This window comes from Teleopsis dalmanni, chromosome 1 (assembly GCF_002237135.1).
Source record: "Teleopsis dalmanni isolate 2A chromosome 1, ASM223713v2, whole genome shotgun sequence".
NCBI lineage: Eukaryota > Metazoa > Arthropoda > Insecta > Diptera > Diopsidae > Teleopsis > Teleopsis dalmanni.
The window spans coordinates 88,031,397-88,041,160 of NC_051846.1; the positions used below are offsets into that span (position 1 = coordinate 88,031,397).

General features: G+C 31.2%; 1 pseudogene; it reads right to left on the minus strand.

Annotated features, from left to right (window-relative positions):
• Window positions 1-259: 259 nt before the first annotated feature.
• Window positions 260-671, minus strand: LOC119686588 (annotated as a pseudogene).
• Between the last annotated feature and the right edge of the window lie 9,093 nt (window positions 672-9,764).

The following is a 9,764-nucleotide window of genomic DNA, read 5'->3' on the forward strand; positions in this document are numbered from 1 at the left end:
GCCGATGTGTGAGAGCTCGCGTTGTCATGGCGAACAATGATTCGTCATCTCTTCTTCGTTTTTCGAATTTCTCCGAAGACTTCAGGCAAACAAATTGTGGTGTACCAATCAGAAGTGACCGAACTTCGTTGCTCAAGCGGAACAGTCGCAGTCGCCACATAACCAGCTCGCCTTTGAAGATCCACATCGTCGATTGTTGTTTTGTTTCAAGCTCATACGCATCCATGATTCGTCACCTTTGATGATCTAATAAACGTTTTTAGAAGCACCAATCGACACGAGCCTTTTTTTGAGCGATTGTCAAATTGTGCGGGACCCAACGAGAACAAACCTTTTTTACGGCCAGGTGTTCACGTAATATCGAATGTATGCTGGTGGGTGAAATGCTCAAGGATGCCTGTCACATGACGATCTTGCATTATCAGTTCACGCACGGCATCAATGTTCTCTGGCACAACGGTCGTTTTTGGACGATCTTCACGGAATTCGTCGTTGAGCGAGCGTCGGCCACAATTGAATTCATTAAACCAGTTTTTCACAGTGCTATAGGATGGTGCTTCATTGTCATACAAAGATTTAAGTTCATCAATGCACTCTTGTCGTGATAATCCCCGTCGAAACTTGTGAAATATGATCGCACGAAAATGTTCACGTGTTAATTCCATTTTTTGGCCGAGATGAATTTTTCAAGTCTGTAAATAAAACAATTCACAATTATATGACAACACGTTCTGAGTAATGTTATGCTAACAAATGTCAACCTTTCCAATGGAAATGTCAGATTGCAGCTGGCAAAACTTACTGTTGCCTAGGCCAGAAATAAATATAGCAGCCCTCGTAGCTATATGACATAATCAATCCTTACGAGTTCGTAGACGGCGTCACTATTGTTGTTGTTGTTTCATTAATAGTGACACCGACTACGGACTCGTAAGGACTCGTAGGGGTTTCGATCCGTGAAACCCTAACAACGACAAATTTAGTATAGATAGGTATATTTAAATTTATAATTATTGTAAACTCTAGCCACATTACAGTATTGAAATAGCGTTTATAAATTTCACTTCATTTCTTCCACATCCTTTTACATCTTCTAGGTAGAAGAAGATGTCAAGCAATTATCAAAATAATATTAGATATAAATTATTATAATAATGGGTATTTGGCAATACTCGAAACAGCTGTATGTTCAGCTAATAATTCAATTAATTAATAAATAATAAAATATTATTGTTGTAATTTAATACTGTTCAAATTACCTCTACCTTGAAAACAAAATACCTCTCCGTTGTATAAAGAATTTAACGGACGTTAAAAATAAATTTAATATATAAATTATTTTTTATTAATACAATAAATTTAATTTTTATATATGTTCTAATTGAACGCATTAGTTAACATGAAAATTGGTTTACTTCACATATCGTATAGAAATTTTTTCAAAAACGGCTTATTATACCGCTACATGGTTCCAAATAGGCCAAAGTACAATTAGTTAGCGAAATAAAAGGTATCTTCTGGCCATCAACGTGTTGCATTGAGTTTTATTTCAATAATGATGAAACAGTCCACAGACTTCTTAACGATGAAATTAACGAAATTGGATATCTTCACCATTTGGATATCTTCTCCGTCATTTGTGTACTCACATATTATCTGTTCCAAATTTTTCTACGATTTTCTGTATTTTCAAGCAGTTTATAATTGTTTTCTATCATACAATGACGGTGACTAACGGTAAATGGACTGAATGTGTGAAGTAAAGAATATTAAATCTATTCTTATTCATTTAATTAACTGAGTTTTTATGGAAAAAAATATATCTAAAATTGCTTACAAGCAGAAAGAGCAATTAATCTGCGTATATTATTATTAATTTTTTATTACTTAGGATATAAACCGAAAGAACAACTGAGAATTAGTTAAGTATAAACAGTCAATTTGCTGCTTTTACCTATAATTAAATATCCACTACTACCGGGAATGGAGGATTTGAAAAGAAAGTACGCTAAGTTTAACCGTATAAACCCAAAGATATCGTAAAAATTGTTATTTGTTGTGAATATTACTTCTTTTTTTGCTAAAAAAAAAACGTTTAGGAAAAGTCATATATCTTTTTCTAACTTTATTGTTATTATAATTATTATTATGACTATATTATTTACCTCCAAATCATGCAAGTTTTATATTACGTAATAATAGGGACTGCAATACAACGAAATAAACTAATTTTTAAAGTCAATGGAGCTTTCCCACCTATCTAAGCACAATTTGTGAATCATTGAATATTTTCCTTTTTACAAACTTTAAATGTTTTTACTCTTGTTCCCTCATTTTAAATAACCGCGCAGAGAATCAAATAAAAACTTTATGGAAAGTCGGTCAGTAAAATTAACAAAGCTACAGCTAAACTAATTAAATCCAATGCCTTTTGTCCGTACCCGTATTTTGAGCTGAAGCCAGTGTGGAAATAGTTCGTGAGTGAGTAATCCAACAACTATTCCGATATTCGAAATTAGTTTAAGATGAATTGCAAGAAACTGAAAAGTCGTAACTTCTGCTAGTTTTCCTAATAGAATCCTCATGCAAAATTTCAATAAGAAATTCAAATTAAATTTACAATTTTGCTTAAGCAACTCAGCTCCAAAAAAATATGTTAGAATTTATTGTATTCATGAAATACGAGTATCTAAAACGAACTCCTTCTTCCGAAACACAAAAAGCAGAATAGGACTGCGAGAAGAAAAAACAATAAAACTTGAGAAATTAATTGTAAATGTTATAAGAGAAGACAAACTTTTTGACGTTGGAAAGTAAAAATGATATATTAAAAACTTTTTTCATCACAACATTTTAAACAATATTTTGGCGCAAATGCTCTTAGTAATAATGCGAAAAAACGCTGGAGTTGCAACTGAAGCGAATAAAAAAATATTTGGTATTTTAAGAAAATGACAGAGGCAACAATATCTTAAGTGCAACATCTGAGAACGTTGATTGCGAAATGCAACTCGTTTTTGCTGAATGCAACGGCAGTGGCAGCGACATCGACACCGGCATCGGCACCAGCACCAGCACCGCCACCAGCACCAGCTCCAACTCCGACTCTTGCATGTACTGATACCAGCACCAAACAAAAACCTGAAACTGCTTTTGGCATTATAAATTGAAGAAGTTTCTTGTTCGCTTCATGTAAAACTTCAATTCACGCTCTTTACACTCGCAAACAGACAAAAGTTTGAATTATGCTGGGACCACAGTACAAATGCCAAGTGCCTCTAAAATTTGTCTGATGTTTTTTAGAATTTGTGGCATATTATAAATCAAATATGCAACTGGACAGGCGGGACAGGGGGCTTCTACTGCGAAACTTTATGCGAATATCTTTTAGCACATTTACACTTTTGCACAATTGAAAAATACAAAGACTTCTTTTTCGAAAGGATTCACATTTCAAGGCAGGAAAAATTCTTACACCGCTGTATGCTGTACTAAAAAATGTTCTACGCTAACAATGATTCTCAATGGAGGGATGGAGGAATTGAGGATCATTCGGAAAGTAAAGAAAATCAATTAACGCAGCTTCCGATGAAATTATTTCAACATAAATAAGCAATACTCGTGAAGAAGTAAGAGAGAAAAAAATTATATTTACAACTACAAATTCAAATTAAGTTAATTTTATTGCATTTCCGATTAGTAAATTATGGATTCAATCGAGATTTACACTCGATCTGTCAAATTTTGTTGACCAATCGAACGTTTTCAGAGCGATCTAACATTTTGTGGGTGTCTTTGTAGACATTTATAGTTTTCATAAACACATATGACGAATTAACTCACACTTTACTTGTCAAGTGATATAAAGCAGGTAATAATTTCAAATATCTAGAGTGTTATAAATTAATCTCAAATGTTATACATTTGACATTATACAGTTATAAAACTCCACTAAAAGTGAATATCGATTACAAACTGTATTAAACGGACGTTTTACAACACTAAAGCAGAAGATAGGCTCTCAGAAAATGGTCGATATATATAGGAGACAATTAAATTATGCTATGTATATGTCATAGTAAATAAAGTTTTACTGTAAACTTATGTTATGTGTTTAATAGTGCAGTTATGTGTTTAATAGGGTCCGCACAAAAGTTACCCCAGATTCACCAAACAAAAATGGAATTAAATTAACTGAAATGCACTGTGGACATCAGTCGTTGGTTGTTACAAAGATGCAATCTGAAATCAGATTCAAACATCATCCAAAATAAATAAGAAAGTATTAACTAATTATACATAAATATGTTTCAGTAACACGGTTTCTGTTTCCCTGGCACGTCCATTTAACAACAGGAAGTCAGATACAATAGAGCAATTTTTTAACATGGTAATGATAAACCATATATTATGCACTCATTAAAATATGATCGGCGTTACTTCATCAGATTATTACTTGTTCCATTAATTTAGCAACGATAGTGCCAGGTCGGCAAATATATAGAAGCCATTTATACAGAAGAAAAATGTGTACCAGATAGAAATACTAAAGTTGAGGAACTACTTTAATTTGGAAACTTTATAAAAATAAAGAACAAAATGTAGATGAATAATTGAAAATTATGATTTTTTGACTATCTTAGACTATCTCAGAAAAAACAAAATTATATATTATATTATATTGTATACTCAATATGTTCAACTCTCTTCCTCTATCTAAAATTATCAATTTTCATAATAATCATTATGAAAGTCATGTTACTAGCTTTAATATTAATATTATTTTATTAGACATCAATAATTTCAATGATGTCGTTGACTAAAGGGACAATAACAATTCGGACAGTCGACACAAAATCATTATTGCAAAAATTTGTTTAATTATTACCAGTAAAATAACAACGGCAGTCGCACCACAAAAAGTGCTTTGACTCACGCATGTAACGGCCTGCTATGATGCCAATGGAGAACTTACCTCGCCTTCTCAAAACCCCCCAATAAAGTTATGGTTTCCAATAGACTCCTGAATTTCCTGGTATGTCATTTTTTTAAGTAGAAATCTCTAAAGGCGTCATTTTTATTCGTTTGTTTATTTTTCTTTAGAGAGAGCCCGATAGTGGAATAAAAAGTGTTTAATCGGTGTTTCTATGCAATATTGTACAAAAGCACTATCCTGATATATCACGCATATCTCACGCATGTTATTGTATTTCTTAAAACTCACCCCATCGTCAGTTTAAGCAAAAATTTTACCTTAAGTCGAACGATATTCTGTGATATATGCTCGAGTATTCTGGAATGCACCAAAATCTATATAAATATTTCTATATATTAGCATTGCAATAAATTAATATATATCGGTATTAAAGAGATAAGATGTTCAGCAAGAGCCAATAGTGAAAGTTTTGTAAAATAGTGTAAGGTGTATGTGTTCCTTACTCAGATTAAAAAGTGGATGATAAATCATTTAGTTAATTTTTCCAGTGCAAACATTTCAAAATAGTTGCGAAAAATTGCTTTCTGATCTGTTTTTGATATCACGATTCATTCCTTGAAAAACTTCCATCTACTTACATTCCATTAAAATGTTTGCTCAAAAAAAACAGAAATGGTTGTATGTTCTGTGGAATTAATTAAAAGAAAATTGTAATTACAATATTTATTTAATTATATTAACTTCACAAAGTGTATTCGCAAAAATACAAACTAAATAAATTTGAAACAAACATCATCACGCATTCTTCCGCCAGGCTGTGCTATTACAAGGAAATCGTTGCAAAAGGGAAATTAAACTACTTAATTAAGAAAACTAAATACTGGAGGAGGGTGGGAGTAGTAAGTATCTCAACACCAGAACTGCATCCACACACGAACTCACAGCCTCACAGGCTATGTATCTCCACACACTTGGTGATATTAACGAGCAAAAAACTTTTCGTAAGACGGCTGCGTGTGGGAAGTGTTCTTCTCAAATTCTAGGTGAACTGCAAACATAACATTGCGCTTACGATACTCTAAGCTTTCCGTATGAAGTTGTGTTACTTTCTTCATTTCACTCGGATGCAAGTGAAATTACAACAACAGTAACAGTAACAGCCAGTAATTTATTGCAAACAAGTTGTATGGGAGCAATTTCAGTTTTACTTACGATTTTGCAGTTTTCAGAATTTTACCGGATTCATTGAACTGTGCTCAACACCGAAGTTTCCTTTGCCAGAAAACTTGATATAACATTATTCACAAAAAAATTCCTTCACACTTATGTAATATCTAAAGTTTATCGCCACATATAGAACATAATTACTTTTATTGATTTATCTACGTTTGTTCATTTTATTTTATTTCGTGTTAGCTGTATTTCGGCGTCATTTCTTGTTAATTCTTGTTCATTTTTATTAGTGTTAAAAATAATATAAATGCCAATGAAGTACTTAAAATAAGAACCACAACTAATGTTCAAGTAACTACCTTTCGCGCTTACTTAGCGATTCTGTCAATGAGATACTGGCAAATACCACTAAAGTATAATCTTACGGTACTTATATCTACGAACTGCAGTAAAGAAACAAAACAGAACTTTCTTTATCTAATTGTAACTAATTAAAGTTTTTAATAATTGTTTCTTATTAATATATATAACAATAAGTATCTCCACTAATTCCATAAATCATGCAAGAAAACAAGAATCAACGCCCAATAAAAAACTTTGCAATTTTCTGTCCTAACTAGTTCTGTAAAATATAAAAAATATTTAAAATTTAAATAGAAAATATAAATAGATTTTTTATCTCTGTTGTGATTACAAGATATCATATGTTGAGTTGAGTTGAGTCTTTTTCAAATTATTGCGTCTGGGCACTTTTACTCTTTGATAGCTGGGGGCTTTCTGCAGAGTCCCACCCTTCTCACTGACTTATTTATGTATTCCTCAAAAGTTTCGTGATTATTCGATGACTGATCTAAGATCTGCGTACCGCCCCGTGTGGCTAGAGATTATTCTGAAATTAGATAGTGCTAAGTAGGGTAGGGCTTCAAGGCTCTGCCCATTATATATTTTTGGACCTGGTCTATTCTTTTAGCATGTCATTTGCGCGGATGTACCAAGGCATTTTGAAGAGTCTTCGGAGAGCCTGACTTGGAGCAACTTGCAGCTTGTGGATAGTAGAGTTGGCAGCTTTGCTATATGTAGTATCATTTAAAGAATACGTAATTATATTTGTACTAAAAAATTTTAAAAGCAAATAAGCATTCTTCAAAATAACTATTTAAGATTAATTAATAACTATTTAAAATTTAATTAAATAATTATTAGTTTTTTATTATACAAAAATATCGATTTATGTACTATTTTTGCTAAATTACCTTTCTAGGTAATATCTACTAACCCTATTTACCCATTTGAGTGCGTTAACTTAATTTTTAAATATTACAGTTGGTTTTGAAACCACTGTAAATATTTAAATATTAATTTGTTTTAAATTAAATAAGTAATGCACTATTAGTAAATAAATAATTGATTATAAATGGAAATTCCTGATAATTATATTACTGCTAACTTAACTATGTGTTATATGTGTTATGCCATTTAATTATTTCATTCCAAATACATGTAAAAAGCGCATGTTAAATCCCATTGTGCATACATACAATATTAAAAAAATTACCAAAAAAAATAACAGAAATAAAATGTTGCAATACTGTTAACGAACTCAATAATAGTTGTGTTATTTTTTTATTTAAAATGTTACTTAACATTTCTCTACAAGACTTAACATTATTCGTACATTTCAGGAGAGGTACTCTCTTTAGTTAATAATAAAAGTTTTCTCAATTGAATGGAACTGTTTCATTTCTACTGTTAAATTGAAATATTAACAGTTGTGGCACGCATTTAAAATTGCTGCTAAATTAGCAGAGAATCTCTTCGTTATTGGCATAACAGCGGAATACTATGTAAATTATTTGTGGAACTTAACAATAGCAATAATGGGAGCGTGGAACTAAATATTACGAAATGAAATTGATAATTTCATTGTGAAAAATATATAAATATTAACAGTATATAAATAAACCTAAATATAAATCAAAAATTATACAATTCAAAAATATTTATGTACAATTTCTGTAATAACAGTTAGGGGTTTTGCTTGCTGAAATCACGCATAACATTAAATTACTGAAGTGGTAGTCTCAACGTTAAACACTGGAGTGAGCTTTAATTCTTATTTCTCTCCTTTCTGAATGACTTCATAAATTCCAACTACAAGCAAAATATTTACAAAATGTTAACGAAAGGCTCCTGTATTTGCTATATGAATGCGGGGAGTAATGTACGAAAATATATTAGATATGGAATATTTTTAAATGCCATTAGTTTTGAGTGTTTTTTCAAGATATATTTACATTCTGAAGTAAGATAATATTCAATATGTTAACTATATTTTTCAAATCGCATATATTCTAATTCTAATTATTCATATTCTAATTATTCGGATATTAGGTCATGTACTGTAGACTGCGAACCCTTTAAAGCCAGAAAAATATTTTTTACATTCGAATTGTAATTGTAATATTTTTAATTGTGTGATTGTTGTTGTTTTATATTATGTTAACATGAATACAAGATTAAGGAGCCTTTCACCTTTTTAAATAAAAATATTTTATAATTCTTCTTCATTTCACATGTTTATATCTTTTCAAAAAATACAACATAAATTTACTGAAGTTATTTCCGTGCGCAGATATCTAACTCGTAGCCATAAACTTGAGCACGTTGGGGAACTTTCCATTGAGCTCCTCCAAACTGTTTCTCATAGGCCTTCCTAATCCTTTGCTTTGTTTTCATCAAAGTCAATCCATCCCTCCTTACAATTTCGTTCTTCAATCCATGGAATATAATCTCAAAAAGTCTCAAACTTAAAGTGTTACTCCTAACTTATATAAATCTGGAACTTTAAATACTAAATTTCTTGTGTTACACCTCTATATTGATCACTGAAATGCAATTTTAGCCAAAAGTCTTTATCAGTAAGATGATTGAAATCTTCTCAACTCGTTTCTAAGACATGGTTTAAGTGGATTCAAATCTCTCAGTGTAGCTTACAATGTTGTCAATCTACCGCAAGACAGTGTACTGAAAAAGATTTTCTTTAGACTTAACTCTCTCTATAGTAATTGTCTTTTGCTTTAAAACTAGTGCGCAATGAAGCAAATCTAAAATATTCTAAATGAGTTGCGTTTGTTTAATAACAATTAAAACAAATATTTCTAGGTTTTTTTCAGAATTTAACTAAAGAAAATTTTGATAAACGTGATCTAATGGTAGGAAACAATTTTCATGGCTGCGAAACATTCATCAATGGACTCAAATACGAGAGGTTGGCAGCCTTATAAATATAGCTAGAGAGAGCAGAGAGCAATATGCAGAAATAGTTAAAAATTTATAATTGTGTTTATTAAAAACTAATCAAACAATATAGTATTATGTTATGTTATTATGTTATAATTATTATTATGTTATAATTAATCAATATAGAATTATGTTATGTTATATGATCACCAATATTCGAAATCGAATTGGCAAATAAAGAAGAAGAAGATCTAATTTAAATCGACGACACACATCGAAAGCTAGAATTAACGTAGAAATAATATAATGGAGTCTAAACAATGCTCCAAAGTGTTCATGTAGCACATCGGAACACATATTCTTGAGGACTATCCAATGCTTTTCTAAAAAGGCGGATAAGCCGGGCTGCATACAA